Here is an 11,782-nt window from a genome sequence, read left to right on the forward strand (position 1 = left end):
CTAATAAAAAGGCCCATTTGAGTGCCTCAAAGGTCAGGGGGCCCCAGGACCGGGCAGGTTGGGCCTCTCTTTCCCTCTCATCACACACACACACACACACACACACACACACACACACACACACACACACACACACACACACACACACACACACACACACACACACACACACACACACACACACACACACACACACACACACACAGGGAAGTGGGACAAGGCTCAATTATTTAACCTTTAACATTTAAACGAAGTGCTTTCGTGCTTAAAATAGGTTCATCAATTGTAACACTGTGAAGGGGACACGCTTAGCATGTTTGGAGGAGAGAGCTGTCACTGCAGTTTGATTGGCAGAAATTTCCACTTTCAGTAACACCTAAGAATTCGTTTTGCATGTTAGCCACTAACACATTCCTAAAGACTGCTTAAGTCACCTATAAGACGTGTTTTGAAGGGACACTGTGTGAGATTTTTAGTTGTTTATTTCCAGAATTCATGCTGCCAATTCACTAATGTTACCTTTTTCATGAATACTTGCCACCAGCATCAAATTCTAAGTATTCATTATGGCTGGAAAAATTGCACTTTTCATACATGAAAAGGGGGATCTTCTCCATGGTCCGCCATTTTGAATTTCCAAAAATAGCCATTTTTAGCTGCAAAAATGATTGTACTTTGACCATACTAGAATTTTTTTGTTCATTATTTAGTACACTTTCATGTAAAGATCAAATTTGGCAATAGGCAGCCCAGTTTCAATGAGCAGAATAGTTGCAGTACCTTTTTTGACCATTTCCAGCACAGTGTCCCTTTAAGGTCCCACTAGGTCCTTGTTAGACCTTATTGGCTGTAAGTAAGGTCTTTGCGCATACATGCCTAACAAATGATCGCTCACTACACTAGCTTACTCCACCGGCGACCACGACCACTCTGCCCCACCAACTCAATCTCCTCCTCATCCACCGCCTTCCCCTCTTTCTTTCACTCTTTTAAACTCTGTCCTCCTCCTATTTCTCATCTTCTTTGTCCTGCTCCTCGTCAACACCTTCCTACCTCCTTCTCCTTCGTCTTCGCTCCCTGTCTCCGCCTCTTTCCTCTGTTTCTTCGGGCCACCCGTATTCTTCGTCATCCCCTCCTCTTTATCCCCTGTATTCTCCTCTTACTTTTAGTTGGTCCAACCCTATTGTTCTAGCCTGATTATCATCGACTTTCAAATCTCTTTGAGACTTGGTCTGACCAAGAGCATAACAATTACGTGTAACATCTCCCAAACTATACAGTTGACCCGCCTCCCTACGTGTAGGTTTGCTACTGGCTGACTGGTTTCGACAAAGTGGGTGGATTTTTCCCGAGATCAGAAACCATATTTACATTGCTCTTGGCCTGACTAGAAGCAACGGAGAAGGTGTTGCATCACTAGGAGGGCGTGGCCTGGCTGCTATTGTTCCTCCTGCTCATCATCTCTCTCCTTTGTCTTCTCTTTTTCCTCCTCCTCCTCCTCCTCCTTCTCCTTCTCCTGCTCCTCATTCTCTATCCTCCTCCACCTCCTCTACCTTTTCGTCCCCGTCCTCCATCATCCTCCTATTCCACATCTTCCTCCTCCTCCTCATCTTCCTCCTCCATCTCATTCTCCATCACCACCTCCTTCACCTCTTCCTCCCCGTCCTCCATTCTCCACAGTGATGGTCCTCCTCCTCCCCCTCCTCCTCCTCCTCAAGCCGTGCTCTCCTCCTCATCGTTATTTTCCTCCTCTTCCTATTCTTCCCCCAATTCCATCCTCTCCACCTCCTCCAATAACTTTTCTGTTTTCCATGTTCTTTTCCTCCTTTCCCGCCTCCTCTTCCTCCAATACCTCTTCCTTTCTTGTGTTCTCCACCCCCTCCGTCTCCTCTTCCTCCTGCTCCTTTTCCTCCCCCTCCTCATCCTCTTCCTTCTCCTTCTCCTTCTCCTCCTCCAACCCTACTCCTCTCAATCCTCCTCCTCCTCTTCTTCCTCCCCCCTCCTCATCTTCCGCCCCATCCTCCATCCCCCCTCCTCCTCCTCTTCCTTCTCCGCATCATCCTCTTCCTCCACCCCCTCCTCCTCTTCCTCTTCTTCCTCCACCCCCTCCTACTCCTCCTCTTCCTCCCCATCATCCTCTTCCTCCTCCTCATCCTCCTCCTCCATCCTCCACAGTGGTGCTCCTACCCGCAGGTGTGTTCCATCTTCCTCTGTCAGAGCTGCCGAGGTGGGGGGAGGGGCAGAGCATCTTTCTGGCCCACGCTGCTGCTGCCCCACCCCCCCCCTTCTCTCTCTACGTACACACACACACACACGCATGCACGCACGCATACACACACACTTCTCTTCTCTCCAGCCTTCTTTTATGTCTGTGGAGGTTCTCATTTCCTTTCCTCATGCTGCCTACCTTTCCTTTCCTTTCCTTTCCTTTCTCTTCTCTTCCTTTCTCTTCTCTTCCTTTCTCTTCTCTTCATTTCTCTTCTCTTCTCTTCTCTTCTCTTCTCTTCTCTTCTCTTCTCTTCTCTTCTCTTCTCTTCTCTTCTCTTCTCTTCTCTTCTCTTCTCTTCTCTTCCCAGTCATATCAAGCCACCATCCATCTTTGCAGCGAGCTCAACTCCACACCTAAAAGGCCTCTTTGCTCCTCACATAAGAGTACACACATCTCCATAGTGGGCAAATCTGACTTGATTCTGCTCGTTATGTTTGTATTACTTATGCCTTATTTATTTATTTTTATGTTTTTTTAAGTCTAAAAGCTTGTGCACTTGATGGTTTGGTTATTGATTTACAAGTTTATGCTGAGAGGGATATTAATGATGCAGATGATCGCGTATATGTATGTTATCACAATATTATTATATGGTGTGACGTCATCGGTCGAATGCTCCATTCATTTCAATGGGGCTCCCTAACGTTCGCACGTCTGTTATTTTTCGATAACGGACGGGTTGGTCTATAACAGACCGCTGTCAATGGCAACAAGACTTTTCACTGCTAAAGCGACTTTTCAACAAGACTCTAATCAGCTGCGGTGATAGACAACACCTGTTGTCCTGGCTACCTAGCTGTTGCCTAGCGGTGTTCCACAACGGCACTGTTTTGTTTTGTGCAGCAACAATCTTTTGACATGAAAAATTATAATAAACTTAACGAAATGTCCCCGCCATGTGTGAATCAGTTAAGTATATCCATATAATAAGCGGGTTAACGTTCAGCGAGTCGGTCGCTTTGTGGAATAGCAGCACTTCAGAGAGAAGCTCCGCTCCGCGTCGGGGTCTAAAGATTCTCTCTGTCGTGCTGCTATTCCACGATAGCGACCTTCTCGCCGAACGTTAACCCTTACGTAATTGGAACCCTCATGATAGTGGCATTCAAACATAGATTGTACATTCAAACGAAAGATGGCGCAGTGGTAAACTATCACCTAAAAGCCACATCTGCATCCACTCAATCACACTAAGAGTCAATAAATTTAAATAAAACAGAATATAGCATGACAGAATAATGAATGAAAAAAAAACATAAATACATTATGCGATGTTGAAAAATAACACATAAAAACATACACACACACACAGTAAAGCATCACATTTAAATGTCAAATGACTCAGTGTGCATTTGAGTCAGTCAGCAAATGCTGGTAACCACTCTGTCATCTTACAATACTACAAAGAGGACACAACATGCAAATAGAGAACATACAACTGAAAGGGCCATGTCCTAACTTGATCCCACATGCCCACCTGCCTACACACACACACACACACACACACACACACACACACACACACACACACACACACACACACACACACACACACACACACACACACACACACACACACACACACACACACACACACACACACACACACACACACATACATACACACACACACACACACACACACAGACACACACACACACACACACACACACACACACACAAACACAAACACACACGCGCGCTCGTTTGCGCGCACACACACACACATTACACCACACTACACTGCACTACACGATACAAGCAACAACACATTGTCTGTCCCAATATTCGCAGCTGCTTAAATGGGCAGATCAATGGCGACACAAGAGGAAGATATTCCCATCATCAGTCTATCCCATTGATCCCTGGGATTAATCGAACATGTTCATGGGGGAACCACACATTCCATACAAATTTATCATAATGCAGACACACACACACATTTTGGACGCACACACACACACACACACACACACACACACACACACACACACACACACACACACACACACACACACACACACACACACACACACACACACACACACACACACACACACATGCACGTGCACACGCACAGACACACGCACACACATTGTTGTCCTGCACGTGGAGGGCGGTGGTTGCTGATCGATCCGAAAATTTACATTTTCACTCAACCTGCCAGTCTCAGACCAACCTCAGGCAAACACCTCTTCTCTCTCTCTCTCTCTCTCTCTCTCTCTCTCTCTCTCTCTCTCTCTCTCTCTCTCTCTCTCTCTCTCTCTCTCTCTCTCTCTCTCTATCTCTCTCTCTATCTCTCTCTTCTCCTGTCAGTGCTCTCCTCTTGCCCATGCCGTGCGGTGCGTGACAGCACAATAACCAACATGAACAAAGACACCCTGACACAAGGCCTATCAACAGCCACCCACACAGACATATACACACCCCCTCTTCCATTATATGCACACACGTGGACGTGGAGACACACACATACACACACACAGGGCCGCTGACAGCTTCCGCTGGGCCCAGGACAAAGTCACCTGAAAGGGCCGCCTACCCAATACATACAATGTAGTAGGGATCCAATTCTGGGCCCCCGATCTCCTTGGGCACGGGACAACATACCCCTTTGTTCCCCCTGTTGGCGGCCCTGCACACGCACGCACGCACGCACTTAGGCACGCACGCACGCATACACAGACACACCCTCACACCCACACCCACACACACACACACACACACACACACAGACACACAGACACACAGACACAAAGCCTGGTCTGTACACACAAACACACATGGACACGTGCACTCATGCACGTACGGGCCCTCCGCCCCCTTCCCCCTCCCTACTATAGAGTGTGAGTCCCTCTAAAGCGATTGTGCAGGACCTCGTCATAGTGAGGCTTTGGCCATCTCCCGCAGCCCCCATACCCAATTAACCTCCTCTCTGGATCTTTTAGGGGAGTCTCTCTCTCTCTCTCTCTCTCTCTCTCTCTCTCTCTCTCCCTCTCTGTGTATATACAGTACGTAGCTGTCTCTTTCGTTCTTTCGTTCTTTCTTTCTTTCTTTCTTTCTTTCTTTCTTTCTTTCTTTCTTTCTTTCTTTCTTTCTTTCTTTCTTTCTTTCTTTCTTTCTGTCCCTGTCTTTCTCTCTCCCTCGATTTCAATTTATCTCTTTCTATTTCTCCCTGTCTGTCTGTCTCTATCTGCCTTTCTCTCTGTCTCTCTCTCTGTCTCTCTCTCTCTCTCTCTCCTCGGTTTGGCTGATGAAAGAGAAGTCACTGTCAACAGGCTTTGTAGATTTCCCTTTGGAGTGCAAGCATGCATGTGGAGGTGTGTGATGTGGTTTATGTTCCAGTTTGTGTGTGTGCGTGGGCGTGGGCGTGTGTCTGTTTAAATGGGACGTTTCAATTTGTACTAAGGAATACTCAAAGAAATAATATGGCAAATATTAGTAGGGACTAGGGACTACTTTGTCCTCCCAAGTTTTTGATTCTGCTGTGTCCCTTCTATCCCTATACAAACCATGCACCCATGGGTGTGACTGAGTACCTGGAGTATGGAAACGAGGACACAGAGGTCACAATAAGGAAAAAGACAGGAAAAGGCACGAGACGGAGAAGAGAAAAGATGAGTAGGATAATGAAAAAGTGGGGCAGTGGACAGATGGATAAATCAAGTTAAAAAAGGCATCCATTATAATATGGAGAGATGGATGAAAGAAAGGAAGAAGAAGAAGAAGAAGAAGAAGAAGAAGAAGAAGAAGAAGAAGAAGAAGAAGAAGAAGAAGAAGAAGAAGAAGAAGAAGAAGAAGAAGAAGAAGAAGAAGAAGAAGAAGAAGAAGAAGAGGAACCCATAGAAGAACCCTAACCCGTACACCATTCAAACCCACTTAGCTGTCCACTAGCTCCAGTCCAAAGGGTGTTGGGGGGTGGGGGTGGGGTGGTTGGCTTTTGCGGAGGGCTCGCGTTCATTAACCATTAATGGCACGCTGCAAAATTAATTACGCTATTATGGCCCTTCATTAGTGAGGGGCCTCTCATCAATGCAATGAGTATCAGGAGAATCTGCACCATTGTAGATCCTACTCAGAAAAAAACGCACTAGGCTTCGTGGAAACACATTATGGGTTTGTCTCGGTCTCGCTCTCTCTCTGCTCTCTATGTTTCTCTCTCTCTCTTGTTCTCTCTCTCTCTCTCTCTCTCTCTCTCTCTCTCTCTCTCTCTCTCTCTCTCTCTCTCTCTCTCTCTCTCTCTCTCTCTCTCTCTCAGACAATGCAGTGTGTGTACCAAGCCCAAAGGACCCCAAGCTCAGTCAAACACACATGCACACACATATACACACACACACAAAAGCGTTCACGTTTCTTCTTGACCATTAGCTGTTTCAAAAGGGGGTGGATAAAGTCTATGGAATTATAGCAAAACAAACAAGAGGTGAATAACCCAAATAGAGCAGAGTATTGGATATACCTTCTAAACACACACAAAACCAGCCAATCTATTCACGTTCACACATGCATTAATGAGTGAAGAGGCATTCACAAATTTCCTCTTTTTGGGGGTGGGGAGATCTATGCAATTACAACACAACAAAAGGAGATACAAAAACAATCTATGCACATGCATTTGTTTGTGCACAATCACACAGATGCACGAATTCTGTTTCACACAATGGGGCTTTCACACTGTCATCCTTCATCCACAGGGCTGGTCTGGCATACAGGGCATTTTCCCGGTGGGCTGACAGTCCCCAGGGTCCGACACTGTTGTTTTTTTGTTTGTTTGTTTGTTTTTCCCTTAGAAACTGGCCCTCTATTTAGAAGGGGTGGCCAACTAATCTTTAATGTAGAAAGTGAAATTATCTAATCATAATATCTTAGACAAGCAGTGAGCTGTGTTAGGGGCTGGGCAATGGCAAAATAAATCCCGGGCTTTTTTTCTGTCGCAGTCCAGCCCTGTTCATCCATCTTCAGTTCATGGAAAGCAGGGGCGGCCCGAGGCGATGGCTTAGGGCCCCCATGGCACCAGGGGCCCCCGTGAGCAGCAAAGTTCCAGGAAGAAATTAACTGTGCACCATTTTCTCTTGTCATATGTCTTTCTTATGTACCACGTACAGGCCTATATTTCTGGGACACCTCAATGTGGTAGTATGGAGGCCCTGGATTAAATTTTGCTTAGGGCCCCATAAAGGCTTGGGCCGGCCCTGATGAAAACATGTATTGAATCTTTTACAGAAAGAAAAACCAGTAACAAAAAAGTGAAATGTTCATTTCTGTATGTAGGTTGAACATCCTTCCACCCCAACATTACAAAAAACCTGGAGGACTGAAATGACATTACGGTCAAGGTGGGAACCATAAACTACAATATAACATGATCTTTTTACAATATCATTTTACGACTGTGTTTGCAGTAAAGGAGATGACCATTATTTAAGGGGGGGGGGGGGGGGGCCACAGATGTAACACATAAAACATATACATTAAAAAGCTGAAGAAGATGATGGAGGGTTGCCTTTAAATGTCAAATGTAAATTGCACTGTGTAATAACCCGGTGACCTCCGCATGACTTATAACCGTGTGCGATGATGGATGCAGAGGTTGGGACCGTTTGCCTGGGGAAACAGATGGAAATGTCTTCGGACGTGAAAGGGAAAGAAATAGAGACGTAGCCCGACAGTATTCCGACCTCTTTTTTAATAAGATCGGTGGTAGTCATCACATTTTTTTCCCAGTCTTTCAGTTATTTTTCTGTTTTGCTTTTATGGCAAGGTGTACAGACGAGACGCAGGTGTCCAAAGCAATCATAATTCAATGGAGCCTTTCAACCATATTTGAATCATTACTAGAAATGTTATTTTTATTTCACAGTCTTCAAAGGTGTGTTGATGCGATTGTCAGAATGAGAAAAGAGACCAATGTTCACACTACGTATATCCAAAACGTACCTTCCACACACACCCCCGCACCCCCCTCCTTTGTTTTAGGTTAGATTTCTTTATCAGTCTCCACCAGTGAGAACACAACCTCCGAGCAGTTGGAGCACTATGAAAAAGACAACACACAATACAGACAATGCACAAAAAAACGGTGTGCAATATGCTACCAGTGAGACATGCAAGGATGCAAGCAAGGATGGGTGCAAGATACAGGCTCAGAACCATTGGCCGTCCTACCCCAGTGTTGTGTTTTGGTTCAACGCACAAAAGGTTTGCGGAAGCTGTGTGGAATATCCCACTCCAGAAAGTCCCTCCATTATTTCACGCAGTCCTCTCCTGACAGCAGATATGGGGGGGCGGGAACTGACCTGTGGAGAGTTTCCTGGACGAGGGGAAGGAATTTGCATGAGAACCGTTCTCTAGTATTTCTTCACGCGCCACTGGACTTCCTGATACCGGCTGACGAGAACATGTCATGGGGCTTAGCCAGTGACATGAGATAAAAGCCAAGAGATAGTGTGCCCGTGTGTGTGTGTGTGTGTGTGTGTGTGTGTGTGTGTGTGTGTGTGTGTGTGTGTGTGTGTGTGTGTGTGTGTGTGTGTGTGTGTGTGTGTGTGTGTGTGTGTGTGTGTGTGCGTGTTTGTGTGTGCGTGTGTGTGTGTGTGTGTGTGTGTGTGTGTGTGTGTGTGTGTGTGTGTGTGTGTGTGTATGTGTGTGTTGGGGAAGGGTGAGATGAGAGGAGTGTGGGAGTGTGCATGCCTGTGTGCATGAGAGATAGAGAATAGAATAGAATAGAATAGAATAGAATAGAATAGAATAGAATAGAATAGAATAGAGTAGAATAGAATAGACTTTATTGTCATGCAAGCAGGACATTTGTCTTTGATTTCACCATATAAAAACATAAATGGACATGCATTCTATTGCTCAAAACATAAATATATATATACATCATTGCTTACATCTCCGCCCTCTAGCCACCCTTCCCACACATCATATACAAGTCAGGTACCAGATCCAGTCCCTTGTTTTTCGTTACACCAATACGAAATAGCTTGTGAGATGGAGGAAAAAATAAGGAGGGGTGAGAGAGATGGGTGAGCAATGTATAAAAGACAGAGAGAGAGAGAGAGAGAGAGAGAGAGAGAGAGAGAGAGAGAGAGAGAGAGAGAGAGAGAGAGAGAGAGAGAGAGAGAGAGAGATGAGGGCCAGAGGAAGACTCTCTTAGGCAAGTGGTTGGTTGAAGAGGTTGAAAAGGTAAAAAGAGAAGAGGATAAAAGATAAATAGAAGATAAATAATGAACACGTCGAATTCATAATGGACGGTGTCCATTATTTATTTCCCGTTGTTTATATTCTATTGTCACCAGCATCTAACAGTATTATTATTTATATTCATTGACCAGTGTTGTCATCTATATTAAAGAGCCACTCACTGTTCCAAGGTATGTGTTGGCAATCCTCTGAGCTTTCCAATAGTATTCACCTATTAAGCCTTGTAGAGATAAAATGAAGATTGCCTTTGCACTTCAAATATTAGCAATTCACAGTGGAATCAATGGCACCAGCCTCCAGGGTTTATGAGGCAGAGAAGGCAATTATTCATTCAAAACAGTAGGTCTACAGTATAAAATGCTCTGTGTGCAGTCTTACAATGCTTTGGTTGCAGGGTTGGTTGGATGGTTTTTACCATTCAAACATGGTTGTCATTAGGCCTTGGGCGACTATCGTTAAAACTTGGCGCAAGTGAGATAGAGGATATGAATTATACATTCAAAGCAGCGTTAAGCATTACTGTGGAGCGGTGGTTCGCAACCTTTTTTAGATGCGTCCCAGCATCTCTATAAGAGGGTCTGTCCGTCCGTCCGTCCGTCCGTCCGTCCGTCCGAAACGCATTTGTCTGAAACGCATTCCTTCATTGTTCCTTACTGTGGCCACAAGGCGGCAGAGTTGCCATTTTGGACCGGAGCGAATGCGTGCAAGCCAATTGTTCCTTACTGTGGCCACAAGGTGGCAGACTTGCCATTTTGGACCGGAATGCGTGCAACATATTGTTTTAAACAGGCAAGACGGCTGATGGCATTGTGAGACAACTGAGGGGGGCATTCAATTTTCGCTATTGTTTTGCGTTTGGACAATGGGAGGCAACTTTATTTTGGTTCGTCAGAAACTCGCGGAAATGAACGATTTAGAAGTCGGCAGGCAGTTTTTGACACAGATGTTTGTGCTCGGATAGAGAGGCGTTTGCATTGCTTAACGCTTCACGGCATGGAACTGTAGTTAGTTGACAGGCGACCCGCAGCGCATACAGCTCTTCCTCTAAACGTTGACCTGTAACATTTGGTTATAGCTTTTCTCCTTTCAAAACATTTACATTTTCCTTTGTGCGTGGATAGAGGGGCGTTTGCATTGCAAAACGCTCCACGACATACTGTAATTAGTTGACAGGCGACCCGCAGCGCAGCTCTTCCTCTAAACGTGGACCTGATTTGGTTAGCTTTTTTTTCCTTTCATAACATTCACATTTTCCTCCGCTTTTCTCCAGTCCACAAACTCGGGTTCAGAGGTCTGTGTGTAGCCTACGAGCCTCCCTTTTAATATTCCCAGCGAGTTTACTTCTGCCTTTTCAGTAGTTTGCGCTGCGCACTGGAGCATGGTGCACGAACTACAAGTAGACATCTGGGCCATTTGACATACGGTGTGTTAGCCTACTCGTAACCTACAGGGAGGTTCTTTCGTTGGCGGGCTCCACAGGTGCTTTTCGCTGCGCTCAGAGAGCACAGGACATAACGCGTCTTTCGTAATTGCTTTGTAGTCGTTTGAATTTGGTAAACTCTGGCACGGGAACTCACTGCTTTGTGCCTTGACGGTGAAGCTGCTTTTGAAAAATAAGCGCATAATTCACCTAAAGGGTGAACCCATAAGCATAATTCACCTAAAGGGGGAACCCATAAGCACATGATTCACCCAAACGATTTTATTTATTTATTATTTGTCGATGTTTACATTCTTTCCCACATGCACATGATGCTGAAATGGCGTGATACTAAAGGTTGATACTAATAAATGTCTGGTCATTTGTAATGTAGCCTACTTCATCTATGTGAAATTTGAAATCATATGGTTCTTTTCCAAATCCAAGAATGATAAGCTTATTATAGCCTAAACTGCAAAAAATAAAGCCATGTCTTGCCATTTTGCTGCCTGCCACATTATTTGGAGTGTCCATGATGACCAATAAACAAAAAGTACATCCTCAGGGGGGCGTTGACAGGTTAGGAGGAGGCCAGGGGGGTGTTTGGGGGGGAAAATTGCATTGTTGGAACTGGCATAGAGGGACGCATCTGTTGTCCGCCTGTCGGCCTTGTTGAACAAACGCCCCTTGACCTCATCATAAGCCTGCCAATAGCCCCTTAACCGTATCCTAATACTGGCAACGTCACCCTTAGTATTAAAAGAATAAAGTAGACTAATCCTAAGCATCCTAACGCCCCCTTTGACCTCATGATAAGGCTGTCAACGCCCCCCTTATTATTAAAAAATTACATGAACAAATGCCCCCAATGACTACTAGGCACTGCCCGCTCT

Source organism: Engraulis encrasicolus, chromosome 13 (assembly GCF_034702125.1).
Source record: "Engraulis encrasicolus isolate BLACKSEA-1 chromosome 13, IST_EnEncr_1.0, whole genome shotgun sequence".
In the NCBI taxonomy this organism is placed as follows: domain Eukaryota; kingdom Metazoa; phylum Chordata; class Actinopteri; order Clupeiformes; family Engraulidae; genus Engraulis; species Engraulis encrasicolus.